Genomic DNA, 18,397 nt, shown 5'->3' with positions numbered 1-18,397 from the left:
TGGACGCAAGTGCTCTTTAGGTCGATAGCCTTAGACGGGAGCTGGAGGTGAGTCAGAGGAAAGCCGAAAGGATGGAGGAGGCTCTCCATGAGAAAGATCACACTGAGGCGATGGCCAAAGCGAAGAAAGAGGTGGCGGTGTATGAGAGGCGTCAACTAGGCGAGCAGCATGCAACGCTTATCAAGCTCCAAGAAGAGGTCACTCACCTTAAGTCCGAACCTTACTGGTAGGAGGTCATCAATGAATATTTCCATAGTTTAACTAGGAAAACTAAAGTGGCGATAGACTACAAAGCTGGGTACGATTACTTGGCGGTACAGCTTATAGCCAAGATTAATAATTTGCCCGATCTCTTGCACTGTCCTCCTCTGGTTGCCAACTGCTTGGATGAGTTGAAGGAGGTGGAAGCGCTCGTGGGAGGACTTAATTTGGATGAGAATGAGGATGACTCGGACGAAGGAGGAGACTGCTCGACTCCTCCGCTGACTGCACCCGGGAGCTCCCCACCCCTGACTCTAGGAGCTAGGATGGACTTCCCTCAGTCCTCTTAGGAGTCTCCTTTGTTTTTGTTGTATATATTGTATACTTGGTAATCTTGTAAGATACTTTATCAATGACTAAAAAAGTACTTTTTTGAACTTGGAATTACATTTTCTGTGTTGCAAAATTTCAAAGTATTTGCTAAATGACTTAGCGTCTTTATGGACTTGAAAATTCCATCTGCTGACTCAAGGGCTGACTTGCCTTCTATTAAAAAAGACATGTCTCAAACCCGATTAATCATCTGATGCTTTAGTTTTTAGTTTAAGTATAGGACTAGTAAAACTAATTGGGCTGACCACTTGCTAGTCGGCATCTGAACGACTTGATACGAGTGCCTGAGCGACTTTCTTGAAGTCAGTGTCGGTTGTCGAGGGTCGACTAGGGCATGGTCGACTGTTCGCTTAGTACATATCATTTAGTGAGTTTTTAGAAGCCTTTATTGGGCATGTGAAATGTTACTGTTTGAAACGACGCAATGCTTTGTCAGTTGTCAGAAATTAATAATGATGCTTCAATTTTCGAGCGAATAGACGCTGAGTAAAAGGAGAGTAGCACTTCAAATCTCATGATAGACGTTTGGGATTTCGAGATGAATCTTGCACGCCCATTTTGAAATGAGGAAACCATCTGATTAATTCCATGTATCCCTTGAATGCTATAAATAGCTCGATGGGGGGAGAGAAGAACTCTTTAGTGATAATTGCTCAAAAAAAATTTCTAGCATTCTTCTTCTCCAAACTCTCAAGTTTTCTTCAATCAAACCATTTTTATGGCTTCTCAGATCTCTACTTCTGGCTGCAATGAGGAGAGGATCGCTCTCCTCAGGCTAATCTGCTCTAAGATCTATTCAGTGGATCTCAAAAAGTTCTACGGGCTATACGACATTCCAAAGGCGTTTATGTTGGCGGCGCCGACGAGAAATGAGGTGATGTACCACCATGGCAACAACAGGGCACCGCTATACTTGGCCTACCTCTAATATGGGCTCCGATTACCGCTCAACCCCTTTATAAGGGATGCATGTGCCGCTACGGTTTGTTGGTGGGTTTCATGGTGATTTGCCACTGCATCGGTGTTGTGCCATCTTTGTAGCTGTTCGGGCATTTAGTCGGTGTTAAGTCGACGAAGAGGGATCCCTACTTTTTCTTCTATTATAGTGGGGACTTTAAATTTGTGCCATGCGCTTTGTAGTCTAACAGTGACTAGAATAAGCATTTCATGTGGGTGTTTGGAGCTAAAGGCGTGCTCGTTTGCCCCCAAGTGGCCGAAAATAAATATGGACACCTTGATGCCCTACAACCTTAGACCTGACGAGAGGTGGTAGCTAGAGAAGATCCGCTCCTATGCTGAGTCTCGGGAGTAGGCGTCGCTCTGAGTGTCGCTTGTCTCTTTATCCCTGCCGATCGAAGCTGACAAGTTCAGGGCTGGGATGTTGCCCCTACCCCTTGGAGAGAGCCAGTAGGGGGAAGCAAGGGGTGAGGAGTTGGGATCCTCCGCCAGGCCCCATAAAAGATTAAGGGGGAATCTTTCCCCTGAGGAGATGTCCGGGCTAAAAAACATAGGCGGTCGAAATCACTGCCCGACTATCGGGGCAGAAGAAGACCAAGAAGCTTGTGGTCAAGAAAGGCCGAGGCCCTAGCAGGTCGTTGGGGGAGGCCCAGGTTGGCTCGGCTGAGGAACCACAACAGCAACAGCAGATGCAGCCGACCGATGAGCGGCCGCAGCCTAAAGTCGTCATCCTCGATGACCCCTCTCACTCAGAATTGGAGGAGGCGGGCCCAGATGGGATCTTTATTGAAGAGACCACTGAGCTAACTCCGAGGCTTGAGTCGACCCACAGGCCAGGGAAGGAGCTGATTAGGTCGGTTGGGGGTGCTGAAGAGCAGGCAGCACCTATCCTAGAGTCTATGGCGAGCAAGGCCGCTGGGGAGCAAGAAGGTTTCTGGTCTTTCCCCCCACTAGATCTCCAATGTCGACCCCTGATCTTGGGAGGAGGTGAAGGTGATGTTGTCGGGGGTGCCGGTGGGCCCCTGCTCGCCTAGGAGGGAACTCCTTGAAGGCGACAAGTTTATCCCCTCAGTGTCTCTTAACAAGGAAACTTTGATTTTGGGGTCTCTATCGGCCCTAATCACAGCGGTGCAGCAGTTCACCCTTCCAAAGGATAATGGATTCTTGAAGAGGATGCCAAGCTTTAGCTTGCATCTAGTTCTCAAGGCTCACTTAGTGCGGGGGACTCTACTGGAGCAAGAGTTGTACGAACGGCTCCTGCACATGCATAGTGCTTCATAGGGGTGGTAGGCAGAGTTAGTGAAGGAGAAGTCGACCAAGGAAGAGGTAAAAAAAGAGGATTGATGCCTTAGAGGCTGAACGGGGTGGCATCTACGATTGCTTGTGTCGGGAGGTTGATGCTAGGGAGAAGGTCCTGAAAGAGGTCTGATCCTATAGCGCCAAACAAGCGGCCTTGATCGCCAAACTTTAGGGTGAGGTAGCTTAGTTAGGAAGAGGTCGACCGTCTTCAGCAAGTAATTTTCGAGAGAGACGGTCGGCTGATGACTTTAACTGGAGAGGTCAAATCCGAAGTGCTCCTCAAAGCATCGGCCGAGGAGGACGCTCATTCGAGTCGCCTCTTGGTTGAGCAGCTGAGGCGAGACCTCTAGGCTGAACGGTTGGCTCACCAAGCTTCTGCGAGACTTGTCAAGGACCTGGAGTGTCGACTAGTCATTTCGACTCTGAGCAGTATAAGACGAAAGTAGTCAAGGATTGACGCCATGGCCCCTTGGGTAAAACCGAGGTGGCCTTGGCTTGTAAGGCTAGTGTTGACCATGTAATCTCCCTGCTCCCTCCTAGCTCTCACCCTTCATACAACCGCCTTTATCCTTCTCGCGTCTCCTGCTGCCTTGATCTCCTAAGGGAGATCGAGGTAAGCGGATGGGAGTTAGATTTGACAGTGAGTGACGATTGCGATGAGTCAGGGGATGAGCTCGACGAGGACCATCCTGCTCCTTCTGGTGGTGCCGTCGAGACCCCTGCCGAGACTGCTGCTCCTAGGGAGATTACCACCGCTGTCGAGATTGTCGCCTCATGGGAGACTGCTGCCACTGGGGAAGCTACAGCCTCGAGGTGAGAGTGCTAAGGGCTTGTATCTATTTTTCCTTTTTCTTTGTAAATATCGACATGTTTTGTAAATATTGTAAAGAACTTGGAATGAAGCTTGCATTTTGGAATAAAAATTAACTTTGTTCTTATTCTTGAGTTTGTCTTGATTTATTCCTTGTGTTTGTTTTGCCTAGCTAACTTGTAACTTTGTTCCAATTGAGAGAACCATAGTGTTGATTGGGATGAACCTGTCGTGTCATGTTGAAATGTTGAGAGGTCGAGACAACTGGCTCGTATAGTGCCTTTTTGGCTAAGTGTTTGGGTCTTCAGCTGATAAGGACTTGGCAAGTTGTAGAGGCTAAGTCGTGTTGTTGAAGGCATTCAAACACTTAGGCTCATGCCTCGGGTTCATTTAGAATGACACCAAAGCCTATTTGACAGTATGACAACCCTAAGGTTGAGTGCCTAGGACTTACGTAGATGCCTATGTCTTCAATATTAACCATAATGGTCAAGAGGCGATTGTGGGAGTCGACCATATGGTAAGTATCTTAGGTTTATTTTTAAAAAGGCACCAAGGGATTTTAATTAAACTGAAGTCGAATGCCTAGAACTTACTGAAGTTGACTTGGCTTTTTACAACCCTGAGGCTGTGCCTAGGACTTGCTGAAGTTGACTAGGTCTTTTGCCCTATAGAGAGCCGCCTTAGGGGCAATAAGGTAAAAAGACAACCCTAAGGTTGGGTGCCCAGGTCTTACGTAGATGTGTGGGTCTTCAAAATAACCAAAATGGTCGAAAGATGACTGTGGGAGTCGACCATATGGTGAGTGCCTTAGGTTTATTACTGAAAAGGCACCAATGACTTTTAATTCAACTGAAGTCGAATGCCTAGAATTTATTAAAATTGACTATGCCTTTTACAACCCTGAGGTTGTGCCTAGGACTTGCTGAAGTCGACTAGGTCTTTCGCCCTACAGAGGGCCGCCCTGGGGGCAATTAGGAAAAAAGACAACCCTGAGGTTGGGTGTCCAGGTATTACATAGACGGTTGGGTCTTCAAGATAACTAAGATTGTCGAAAGATGACTTTGGGAGTTGACCATATGGTGAGTGCCTTGGGTTTATTCCTGAAAAGGCACCAAAGGCTTAGTGTTCCTGCATATACTGGGCACTACAGGAGTGCAAGATAGCAATCGAGTCAGTCTCAATAAGAATTTCATTAATATGTTTGTTTGGTGGGAAAATTGACAGAAGAAAAATTAAGAAAATAAATTTGTATTATTCTCTCTAACAGACTTAGAAAAAGAATGAATTACAATTCTCTTAGTGCAATCTCTTTCTAACAAACTTAGAAAAAGAAATTACAATCTTCTTGTATTGGATTCTCGATTTACAAATGAGAGAAGGGATCAACAAAGATCATTCTCTTTATTTAACATGGGTTCTTCACGGTGTCAATGTGAGTTTAGATCCTTATATCTCATTGACGATCCGAACATGTTGCTTCGTGGAACAAGGTTGATTCTTCTTCGTTGGACATTGAGGAGAAGAACTTGTGAGGCAAGTGTAAGAACTATTGACGAGCTTAAAGGACTCAGAACAAGTTTAAAACTCTTTGAAAGAGTTAATTTGATCCAACAGAAATCAGTTTACAAACCAAGATCAAAGCTCTGAAGCTCTTTGTAGCCGATGAAGATGATCTCCAAGAGCCTCCAAATCTGAAGATCTCAAAAGATGATTGCCGATCTCAGTTCTCCAGAAATTCCCCCACAAAGGACCGAGCTTTAATTAAGCTGAAATTTAAGCTATTTATAGAAGATTGAGGGGTGTAACTGCCCTCTTAATTTAATCCTAGGTGGGGAAAAAATCCCTCAAATCGTGGGGAGAAAACGGTTTTTAGAACCGTTCAACTCCTGTTTCAACGAGTCAAATGCAGGTCTTACGTTGCTAGGCACGAATTCTGCGTTCGAACGCAGCATCTGGAAGATACGTTTATAGCGTATGGGAGATGCGTTTGTAGTATGTGGAAGCTGCATTGGCGGTATTTGGAAGCAGTATTAGCAGTGTTTGGAAGCTGCGTTAACAACTAGATTTGAGCTACATTTGTGGCTGGGTTTGAGCTGCGTTTGCGACTGGGTTTAAGCTACGTTTACGGCTAGATTACACAGTGGTTATGTCGTTTTGACTCTGAAACATAGAGACGAGCCTTAGGCGAGCTTGGCAAGCTTTAGGTGAAGTCTAATGTTCATTTGAAGTCCAGTCTTGCAGACGGACTTCAGAATATAACTTGCTACGAAGAACATGTCATAACTTTCAAACCGTAAGTCGGAATTAGATGAATTATATATAAAAATCAACTATCTTAACTAGATGGAGCCGAAAAAACCCACTCAAAGGGTTTGGTTTGCTCATGTCCATGTAGACAATAAAAATTGCATTTATTCCCATCAGAGAAGTTCAGAACAAAACTGCTAAAACCTCGCCCGAAATAGCTAAAAAGAGAAAAATGCTGATACCTCTCTAATCGAAAGGAATTTGGAAAAACGGACAAGAGCAAACCGAACCCTATTGGGTTGGTTTGGTTGGATCCATCTCGTCGAGATAGTCGATTTTCATATATAATTCGTCTAATTCCGACTTACGGTTTGAAAGATATCGCCTATTCTTCAAAGTATGTTCAGTAGCTCGCCTAAAGGCTGAAGCTCACCTGCAAGGAAGTCCGTCTGCAAGGATAGAGCTCGCCTAACAGTGTTGAAGCTCACCTGGATGAGATTCGCCTGCACAGCTCGCCTGCACAGCTTCGCCTGCAGAGCCTCGCCTGCACAGCTCGCCTGCACAGGCTCCCCCGCACATTGAACCAAGCTCGCTTGAAGGCCTAGCTCGCCTGACAGCTCAAAGCTTGCATGTTTGGTCGACTCGCCAGCATGAAGGTTCAAGCTAACCTAACCTGCAAGGAAGTCCGTCTGCAAGGATAGAGCTCGCCTAACAGTGTTGAAGCTCACCTGGATGAGATTCGCCTGCACAGCTCGCCTGCACAGCTTCGCCTGCAGAGCCTCGCCTGCACAGCTCGCCTGCACAGGCTCGCCCGCACATTGAACCAAGCTCGCTTGAAGGCCTAGCTCGCCTGACAGCTCAAAGCTTGCATGTTTGGTCGACTCGCCAGCATGAAGGTTCAAGCTAACCTAAAGACCAAGCTCGCCTGACAGCTTGCACCTCGCCTGCACGGACTAAGCTCGCCTAACAACTAGAAACCCGCCAGCATTGTCAGCTGCCTACTTGGAGTATGGAAACAGTCACATCAGTAATCAAATCCTACAAATCAAAGGAGAAAGCATGGCGCTCCTCACCTAGCAAGAATAGGGCGGCTGATAGGACCCCCTAAGTGGTCACATCCCATAGCTAGGACGGTTGGCTCCCTCACCCCTACTAGTGGTCAAATCCCACAAATCAAGGGATGACCCATGCCATCCCTTGCCTATTTAAAGCCACTTTCAGCTAACATGAAAGAGGTTGATTAGCTGTTGCTGGCTTGGCTGGCTAATCTTCCAAAGGTTAAACCTTGGCTCATTTGCTAAAGGCTCCCTCATTTGAAGAGACTCGTCTGAACTCTCAGACTTGAGGCTCTCAAGCTCTTCACAGACTCTTGCATAGTAGCTTTTTGCAGACTCGTCTGAACTCTCAGACTTGAGGCTCTTAGGCTCGTTGTAAGCTCTTGCATGCTAGCTCTCTCCAAGCAGTCAGTCGACAAGAACAAGCCCCTCGTTTGGCCTCGGGTATAGTCGAACTCGATCAACACAAGCCTCTACTGCGTACTGAAGCTTGCCTGCAACCTCGGTCGAATTGTCCAAGGGAAGCAAACTCAGTGCAAGAACTGAGCGAGGCATCCTATTGCTACCAAAAGTCCCCACGTTAAACAAGGAGAGCATTCCCTTCGCTTCTATTATAATTTTGATTCATTAGTTTGTAATACGCTATTCTTATCAATACAAATAAAATCCCTATTTTGGGATATCAAAATTTACACCTACAGTCTATTTCACCAAATTCCTTACGATTTGATAGATATCTGCATTTTGATTTGAAGAGACGTTAATTTATAGTCTCATTTGATAGAGCGTTGCAAAGATCATCATCTTGTAACTTTCGTCTTGGCTCCTTAAAAATATGAGAGTCATCAGATTGTAACTCCTGATATTGATTGTGAAGGTTGTTGAATTAGAGTTTTCATCAGTTGTTGTAAAGATTGTCAGATTATAACATTCATCGGCCTACGTGAAAGTTTTTAAATTATAGCTTTTTGGATGCCGTTAAATTATAACTTCTATCATTGGTGTTTGATGGGAATCAACTATCTATAGTAATTTTTAGACATCATATAATGTTTAAATAAAATCTACAGAGTTGTTGAAAATGAGACAGTGAGATTATTAAAAGTAACACCGTAAGTGATCGATATTCCAGAGATGCTAGAGGACTCTTTTATCTAGAGCCCTTAGTCAATAGGTGCCTTCTCGGAGCTCTTCTTAAACTATGTAAGGGTCTTCCTAGTTGGGTGATAGCTTACCTCTCAGAGTGTCTTTGTCGAGAGCAGCTTTGCAAAGGATGAGGTCACTAGCATTGAATCTCCTTGGTTGAATTTTGTTGTTATAGTAGCGGGCGGTTCGTTGTTGATTGGTGACCTGGGTCCGGAGTGTTTTCTCTTAGGTTTCCTCTAGGAGCTCGAGGCTGACTTGGAGCCCTGCTGAGTTTACATCTTCATCAAAATGTTATAGTCAAATGTATGCATGCCTACTTCGACTGGAGTGGCTGCCTTAGCACCATATGCTAGCTTAAATGGAGTCTCTCTGGTTGAGTTCTTGTGGGCCATGCGGTATGACCAGAGGATACTAGGCAACTCTTCAACTCAGTTCCCTACCGCAACGTCCACTTTCTTCTTTAATGCTTGGAGGATGCATTTGTTGGTAGCCTCCACAAGTCTATTAGATTTGGGGTGAGAGACAGATGAGAACTTAAGGTGAATATTGTATTCCTCGCAAAAGCTGCGGAAGCCTCCGCAATCAAATTGAGTACCGTTGTTAGTCACAAAGGATTGGGGTACACCAAAATGACAGACAATGGCTTTCCATACAAAACTCGTGACGTTGCTCTCACCAATCTTGGCTAGTGGTTCGGCTTCGATCCATTTGGTGAAGTAGTCATTTGCCACAATGAGAAATTTCCTCTACCCTGAAGCTTAGGGGAGAAATCCTAGCAGATCTAGCCCCAATTGGGCGAATGGTATCGGACTTAGGATGGAAGTCAACTTGGTCACCGTTGCTTGAGGGATGAATGAGAAAAGCTAGCACTTTTGACAATGAGAGATGACTCGCCTTGACTTGGCTAAGATAGTAGGCCAATAGTACCCCTGGCAGATGACTTTCTATGCAAGGGTTCAGGCCCTAGGATTATTTACGCAGGTGCCTTCATGTATCTCCTGGAGTACATACTTGGCCTCTTGTGGTCGAAGGCATAGCAGATAGGGCCATATACCGCTATTATAATAAGACATATACTAGAGCTGATCGTCGATTATGATAACGACGAGAGTTCCTCTCAGGATCTTCAGGTGTGATGCCCTGTGTTAGGTAAAGGATGATAGGGTCCAACCAACATGGTATTATAGGTGCTTCTTTCTCTGTAACAGTCTATGGCGACTTGGAGATGCTAGGTCGTTCGAGGGTGTTAGTATAGACATGCCCCGAGTTAATTCTTAGGCTTGTTGACCAGAGCTTAGAGGGTGTCTGCATGAGCATTGAGAGCATGGGGGACTTGGGCTATTTTGAACTCCAAAAAGCTGGTCAAAAGCTCTTTAGAAGCTTTAAGATATAAGGCCATCCTTGAATCCTTAGCTGCTTATTGTCCATTAACTTGGTGGACGACCAATTGCGAGTCAATGAGAATATAGAGGCATTCGGCCTTTAATGTGTGTGGCCCTCGAAGGCCAGCGAGAAGTACTTCATACTCGGCTTCATTGTTTGAGGCCGAGAAGCCAAAGAAAATAGAGTGCTCATGCGTCGACCTGTCTAGGCTTCGCAGTAATACTCATGCTCCGCTACCGGCTTCTCGGGGTTGATCTCTATGCCTCTCTGGGTGATCATGAACCCTATAAATTTCCTTGACTACACTCCAAAGGCATACTTGGTAGGATTAAGCTTCATTCGGTAATGTCGGAGATTAGATAAAGTCTCATCCAGGTCTGATATGTGGGCTGACGCTTACTTTGACTTCACTAGCAAGTCGTACACATAGGCTTCCAGGTTGTGGCCGATCTAGTGCTTGAAGACTTTGCTAACAAGCCTTTGATATGTAGCTCTGTAGGCGTCTAAAAATGCCTATAGGTGCCCGCACACAGCTCAAGATAAAGAGAAGGTGATGAACGTCGTTATCCGAATCAAAGAGGATTATCCAACGCCGACAAGCGCATGAAGCGAATCGGCAAACTGTTGATGACACGACAACGAACCACCACAATGGAAAACGCCAAGTGGACCGCACGCGTTAATCAACTCAAAGAATACAAACGCGCCCAACAGTCAGTTAACACGCACGCATCATTCAGCTCGTGCATGTCAATCAGTGCGCGCGTCAATCAGTTCACGATGGCGTCAATCAACGTACATTAATCAACTCGCGTGGAGCATACAAGTCAACACGACGGATGAGTAAACAAAACAGGAGAAACTACAAGTCCCGGAAGATCGGAAAAGTCGTAAAAACACAAGAAATCAGCGAAACAAAAATTTTCAGCGCGTCACGCGGGACGGACCAAACCGACCCGCGCCCGTGCGGGTCAGAATGATCCGACCCGTGCAAGCACGGGTCGGAATGATCCGACCCGCGCCGGCGCGGGTCGGAATGATCTGACCCACGCTTGCGCGGGTCGGAATCAACCGACCCGCGCCGGCGCGGCACTGTTTCGATCGGGTTCGGTTTTTGATGGTTTTTCTCGAGATTTTTTGGTTCCAGAAGTTCCCAACTGACTTGATATCATCTACAAATGTGGTTAGGCTGTTATTGACTAAAGATAAGGCCAAATCACTTGTTCTCATCCAAATAACCGCTTCCGAAGCCCTATAAATATAAGCCTAGGGCCTCCTTTCAGCGGGGGCCGATTGATTATCAAAACGAGGAGTTGCTGCCGGATTGTGGAGTCAAAGGAGCACGAATTTCAGCGAGGGTTGACAGATCTTGGCGAGTTCGTCGGCATAAAGAAGGAGAGTTCGAGAGATCCGACGCCCGTTCCCGTCCGTCCCTTGAGATTAGGCTTGGTCTTAATCTCGAGAAGAGCCCTAATTTTGCTTGGTCGATTTTAGCACTTCAAATTAAATACTTCCTCAATGAAGGCGAAGGCGAAGCTCTGCCGAATTTTCCATCAACTGGATCCAGATCTAAGGCGGTCCACGGATAAACCCCGGCACAGGCAAAGATCCCACGCAAGCAAAAGACCGATAAACGATCTCTGCGTTTGTTTTGATGAGAGTTGTAACTTTTTGTTTTCATTGTGTAAAAGTCTTATAAAAAGACAATCTTTTTGTTTTCATTGTAACGACTAAAGTTGTAATGAATACCGCAATGAATATAATAATTTTCGACGCAAACAAACTGGCGACCACAGTGGGAGCCAACAGCTTCACTGCCGGAGCTGTCGTGTCACAACCTCGGATCTGCATCCCGGTTGAAGAAGTGGTCGAGTACGTGTTCGACCAACTGAAGTTCGAGGAATATCTGTCGTCCTCCTCCTCCAGATCCTTCACCTATCGCAAGCGCAAGAAGATCAAGACCCTTGTTGCTGCGATAGCTGAACCTCGTAACGCCTGTCCGGTCTCCAACGAGTCCGGATCTGCAGATCTGAATTCCTCCTCAATCAAGGAGTTGAGTACAGAAAGCACGTCCATTTTATCGAAGAGAGCTCGCCAAAGGCAGCGCCAACACCTTGCGCGCCAACTCGCTAGGGCTTTGGAGTTAATTGACCGGATCCGTTACGAGACGGATCTAAAAATTAGGCAATGCCAAGCACCCCAACAGCGGACAAATGCCCTCTCCTCCAAATCACCAACAAGTGAATGGGTACAAGTCAAAAGGACCCGTTCAACTCTTGAAGAGCGGATCAAAAAGCGTCGCGTACTGCTTGCGCGCGCACGAATTTTTGCGCAAGAGAAGCCACCAAAACTGCATAAAGTTTGGAGGCCAAAGTCCAAGACGACGTCCGAAAAAATCGAAAAATGCGGGCCACAAAACCCCCCCCCGCCGGTCCGCGGGTCACTCAAATCCGACTCGCCGAATCGCGGGTCACTCAAATTCGACCCGCCAAATCACGGGTCACTCAAATCCGACCCGCCAAATCGTGGGTCACTCAAATCCGACACGCCAATCTGCAGGTCACCCAAATCCGACCCGCCAATCTGTAGGTCGCCCAAATCCGACCCTCCAAATCGCGGGTCACTTGGGTCCGACCCTCCAATCTGCAGGTCACCCAACCCCCCCCCGCCAATCTGCAGGTCGCCCAAATCCGACCCTCCAAATCACGGGTCACTTGGGTCCGACCCTCCACTTTGCGGGTCACCCAAATCCGACCCTCCACTTTGCGGGTCACTTGAATCCGAGCCTCCAACCCGTCGGTCACTTTAATCTGACCCGCGCCAGAGTCAAGGCAGAAGATGTTCAGCACCTGTTTCGTCGATCCCTTTGAGTTCCGCACCTCCGACGGAGCACCGGGACAGTGTGGACTTGTCCCATTTCAAGGTGAGGATAGTCGATCGCCTGGGTCCTTTGCACGAGGATCGAGGCAAAGTTCTGATCGAAGAACGCTTGGGTCCGGTGACTGAACCCCGAGCGACTCGTCGAGTTGGGGGTCGCACACGCCCTCGTAATAATTTCAAGCCTTCTCATAAAGGGAAAACTCCAATTTCTACCCGTCTGGGGGTGTTTATCCAAAACCAAGAGCCTGTTGAGATCCTGCGCTCCCAAAAGTGTAGTTCTAAACATGTGACTCTTAAGAATGCTAATAAAGCGGCAAATCCCCTGAAAGAAACGTATTCATCTGACGATGGCAACGTTATGCCAGGGGAGTCATGTCAACACACGATAGGTTGCTCCGGTCATCTGACCGATGAGTTGTACTATCGGGCTGGGGGTATGAACAAGTCTCAGAAGAGATATACCCGAGAAACAAAGTCTCACTGCCTGTGCGCCAAGTTAATCAGGGTAGTATTATCAGCATGTAGTTACCCCAAGACCGCTTTGCAGAGGGTCTCGGTATTTGAGAGGATCTCTAACGGAATAGCTAAGTCCAAACCAAAGCATCTCCGTAAGAAGCGATCGGCTGTTCATGATAACGAACTTCCAAAAGTCACAATTAACATGGCTGATAAGGGAAAGTCGATTCGACCTTCTAGTTCTGACCCTCTCGTATCGCATCGTCTGACTCGGCTACGCGTAGGGACTACTAGACGTAGGGACTACCAAAGAATGCAGAGAGGTTTATCATCAGATGATGAAGCATCAGATGCTAACTCGGCAATCGCTTCTGATAATACATTTTCAAATGCTAAACTTTTGAAGGTAAATTATTATTCATATACATAATCGTGTGTGTTTAATTCATGGTTGAATCATGTATATATTGTTGTTTGCAAATAAATTGGCATATATAAACTTCACGGGAGTTGACTTCACGGGAGTTGAACTCCCGTGATGTTTCGGAGAATTTTTTACAAAAACCGACCTGTTTTCAGCGCTGGGCTGAAAACAGGTCGGTATTTGTAATTATTTTCAAAAGTGGTCGTTTTTTACAAATAAAATCCAAAAACGGTTGGTTTTGAAAATTTGTCCGTGAAAAGTAAGAGTGGATGTAGAAATATTATCTGAACCACTATAAAATATTGTGTACCCTTGGTTGGTTGCTATTTGTGGTTTATTATCGTTGTTCTCTTTTATTTTATCTTTTCCGCTACATATAATGTGTTTTTACCAAAAAACAGTAGTAACCCTATTCACCCCCTCTAGGATTGCATCTATTCAATAGCTATCCCCATCATATACAATTGAAACCATCCGAATGGGACTTCGATTTATAAATAAGGATATTAATTTCTGCAGCTTGATTATTTCTCCAAAAAAATTTGATCAAAGGATACATTTGGAACAAAGGAAAGATGGTTCATCGGAAGGTGCCCCAATCGTCGATGCCACGAACTGGAGCTCTTTGAATGATTAGCCACCAATGATTTGCCCTCTCCTTTAGGTTCCAAGTAATACAAGCCATTCCGCATCGTACCAACTCCAATCTGCATAATCGAGTGTAAGCCCTGTATAACACAAAGATTTGACCAAAAAATCAGTGCACAATTCAAATCACGGGTCAACTTACTAGCTGATAATAAGTTAAAGCAAAAATCCGGCACGCCGAGAACATTTTCAAGAATTAGCTGCTTGCTCAAATTTACTTGACCTGAGGCATGAACATAGTAGCACCACTGGGTATTTGATCAGGTGGTATCTTACAATCAAGAATAACATTCGGCAATTTATCAATTTCGCAAGAGATATGATCAGTCGCTCTGGTGTCAATAACCCATGACTTATTTTTCCTTACCGGAGAAATTGTTCACCATATTTGCAGGAGAAGCGCTATCACCTACTACTGCTATTTCCCGGTGAGCCTAGGATTAGTGAATTTGAGGAAACTCCATCGACAATGCCCGCGAATGTTTAGTTCATGAGTGTGGAGGAACAAGTGTTGTTGCCTTCGATTTTGGAGTTGTTAAAGTAAGAGAGAGAGTCTTGGGTAAATTTCCCTTGAGTTGAATAATGAGTGTACACATATATTTATACAAGTAGAGGAGGGTGAGGTGTGTTCTAACAACCAATGTGTGACTAAAACCCACTATAATACATTATTATCAACAGCCCCCCTCAAACTCATGTTGGATCAAACAAAGTGAGTTTGCGTATAAGAAACTGGAACCGATGAACAGGTAAGCCTTTGTGAAGAAAACTGCAAGCTTGTCAGCGGATGAGACATGAGGAAGTAGAATTGTCTTGATAACTTATTGATAGACAAAATGAGCGTCAATCTCAATATGTTTGGTCCTCTCATAAAATACTGGATTATTAGTAATCTGGATGGCACTCTTATTATCACAGTAGAGAGGAGTAGGAGTCGTAATAGAAATATTAAAATCACTGAGAAGACGACGAAGATGAATATTCTCTTTAGCTGTTGTGGACATTGCACGATACTCTTCCTCGGTACTGGAAAGAGCAATCACATCTTATTTCTTACTCCGCCAGGAAATAAGAGAATCACCAAGAAATATACAATAATCTGTGGTAGATTTTCTGGTAGTGGAATCACTAGCCTAATCAGCATCAGAATATGCACAAAGCTCTAACTTAGATGTAGCAGGAAACAAAAGAGAGTGGGTGCTAGTACCCCGGAGATACCGAAGAATCCGTAATAAGGCAACATAGTGTACAGAACGTGGGGCACTAATAAATTGACTGATATTACCAATAGCATTAGAGATATCTAGTCGAGAGATGCACAGATAGACCAACTGGCCAACAAGATATCGATATCGGGTAGGATCAGATAGAGGTTCACCATTAGTAAAGCGAAGTTTGACATTCTGTTGGAGTAGAGTATTGACAGTTGCATCGTCAGTTAGCTCAGCTCGATCTAGAATATCTGAGAGATACTTTTATTGAGACAGTAGTACACCCCGCGGTCTTGAGAAATTTCTAGACCAAGAAAATACCGAAGAGATCCAAGATCCTTCATGTGGAACTGTTATTGCAACTGAGATTTTGCGTACTGTATACTAGCCACATCATCACCTGTAATGATCATATCATCTACATATATGAGTAATAAAACTCTGCCACGCGACGTAGTGCGAACAAATAGAGAAGCATCTTGATGACTTTCCATAAAGCCCGCCTTGAGCACGACATCGTGAAAACACTCAAACCAAGCGCAGGGTGCCTGCTTGAGACCATAAATAGTACGACGAAGGAGACATACATGTCCTGGAGGAATATTGAATCCTGGAGATGGTTGCATATATATTGTCTCAGATAAAAAGTCATGAAGAAAATTATTTTTTTTACATCCATCTGGTATAAGAGCCAGTGATGAGCAGCAGCAACCGCAAGTAGAGTACGAACGATGGGCATCTGAGCAATAGGAGCAAAGGTCTCCTCATAATCAATATCTTGTTGCTGAGTAAAACATCGAGCCACTAAACGATCTTTCTGACGTTCAATGGTGCCATCAGGATGAAACTTGACCTTATAAACCTATTTACTACCAACAAGGGGATCCCAGGAGGACAGGGAACAACATCCTAGGTATGAGTTTACTGAAAGGCTTGAAATTCCTCAGCCATAGCATGTCGCCAATCTAAAATTTGAACTGCCTCTTGAAAGGACTTTGGCTCAATGGTAGTATAAATAGAAGCAAGAAAGCTATAAAAGATAGGTGAATAAGAAGTAACCGAAGCATACCGTGCAGACATGACATGTGAGCGTTTGCCTCGACGAAGAGAAAGAGGAACCTCAGGCGGGAAAGATGTTGGCGTAGGTGCATGGAGATCAACAGTATGTTCTGGAATGAGAGTTGTGTCCACGGGATAGGGATCAGATGGTGTAAGAGAATGCTCGGGTGAGGAAGAGTCAACAGAAGGAGATGGAGAGATGTCAGGGAGATCTCGAAAGGAGAACTGAGGTGAAGAAGTGGGTGATGCAGCTGACGGGGAAGCATGATCAATAGAGTGGAGGAAATTAAAGTCATCAGAAGCAGAATAATATGGAGAATCCTCTTCGAACTAAACATGACGAGATATATAAACTCGACGAGTTGCGGGATCATAACAATGATAACCTCGATGTTCCGAACTAATTCCTAAATAGACACAAGAAACAGCTCTGGGGGATAGTTTATTACGTCCGTGAGATGGTAGAAGAACAACATCGACAACCAAAAACACGGACTAGATCATAACGGGGAGGATGAGTATAAACACGACTATAAGCAGTAGCACCAGAAAGAGAGCTAGATGGAGTGATATTAATGGCATGAGTCGCGATGAGAATGGCCTCAGCCCAGAAACGATGAGGAACGGAGTAATAAATGAGCATGGATCGAGCGATATCGAGAATATGACGATGTTTTCGTTCAGCAACACCACTTTGCTCATGAGTGTAGGGACATGACTGTTGAAAGATAGTCCCATAAGAGGACATGATAGAGCGCATAGTAGAGGATAGGTACTCTTTGGCACAATCAGAACGGAAAACTTTAATACAAGATTATCATTGAGTGAAAATTATAGCAGTGAATGCTTGATAAGAAGTAAGTACGTCAGAGTGATTCTTAAGTAGGTAAACCTATGTAAAACGAGAGAAATCATCGATAAAACTAACATAATATAAGTAGCCAGATGAAGAAGGCAAATGCGATGGCCCCTAAATATCAGAATGTACTAAATCAAATAAGAAAGTGGATACGGATGTACTCATTTTAAATGGTAAAATAGTAAATTTAACTAATTTGCAACCAGTACATGACTCAATACTAGAACTAGATGATACAGAACTAAGTACTCCAAACTGAATAAGACTCCCCGGTCTTTTATTAGACACATTGTTTGAGTCAAAAGTCGGTTCTGTTGAGGAATTCATTATAACTTTGTTTGATTACAACAAATTCGAAAGAATAATCTTTTTATAAGACTTTTTCTACACAACAAAGCGAAAATTACAACTTTTGAGAAACAAACACAAAAATCGTCTATCGATCTTTGTTTTCGTGGGACTTTGCCTGTGCCGGGAACGCTTTGGTTCGTGGACCGTCGAATCACAGATCGTGAAGAGGGGGTTGACTGATTCTGACTTTGTTTATCAAAGTGAGAAATTAAAACGATATCTTATCGAAGTAAGATAGTCGTTCTTCTTAAAATCAAGTCAAAGCTTAATTTCAAGGCGTTGCAAGAAAACTCAAATCTGCTCTCTCTGCTCTGGAATGCTCGTAAAAATGCTCGATCCCCGTCAGAAGTGACCCTAGGGGGGTATTTATAGCCTCTGGGGTAATAACTGCACAAAACTCAAACAAACGAAGAAGTTAGCTGGCGAGACAGTGTTTACTGTCTCGCTGGTCGAGACAGTGTTTACTGTCTCGCCAAGCGAGACAGTAAATTTGCTGTCTCGCCCAGTGAGACAGTAAAATACTATCTCGGAAAACGAATATTCCTGACAGTTTCTCGCTGTAACTGTCTTCCCACGTTTCAAACTCCGTTATTTTAGCAGTTATTCATGTGATTTTTGCCCACGATGTTTCCCACGTCCCTTGGCAGTCAATGGACACGTGTAGGGCAGTTACAATTGTAGTTTTGACCATTTTAACACTGTCTCGCTGGCGAGACAGCAAATACTGTCTCGCTGGCGAGACAGCAAAGCCTGTCTCGCTGGCGAGACAGTTCATTCCTGCCTTGATTTTCAATATGAGATCCCTTTGAGTGATCTTCTCTATGTTTGGGATATCTATTAGCATTTTTTGACACCTACAGATACCCCCTCCAAAGTATTCCAGACGCATTCTTTTATAGAAGAGTCTGGGATACTTTGGATAAGATAGGTTTTACTTACGATCCCTTCAATGCTAAGCTGAGTAGATCGTGTGGAAGGACTTGTAAATGGCTTCAATGCTTGATCTCTTCTGCT

This window comes from Asparagus officinalis, chromosome 6, assembly GCF_001876935.1.
Source record: "Asparagus officinalis chromosome 6, Aspof.V1, whole genome shotgun sequence".
NCBI lineage: Eukaryota > Viridiplantae > Streptophyta > Magnoliopsida > Asparagales > Asparagaceae > Asparagus > Asparagus officinalis.
This window is presented reverse-complemented; position numbering follows the sequence as displayed.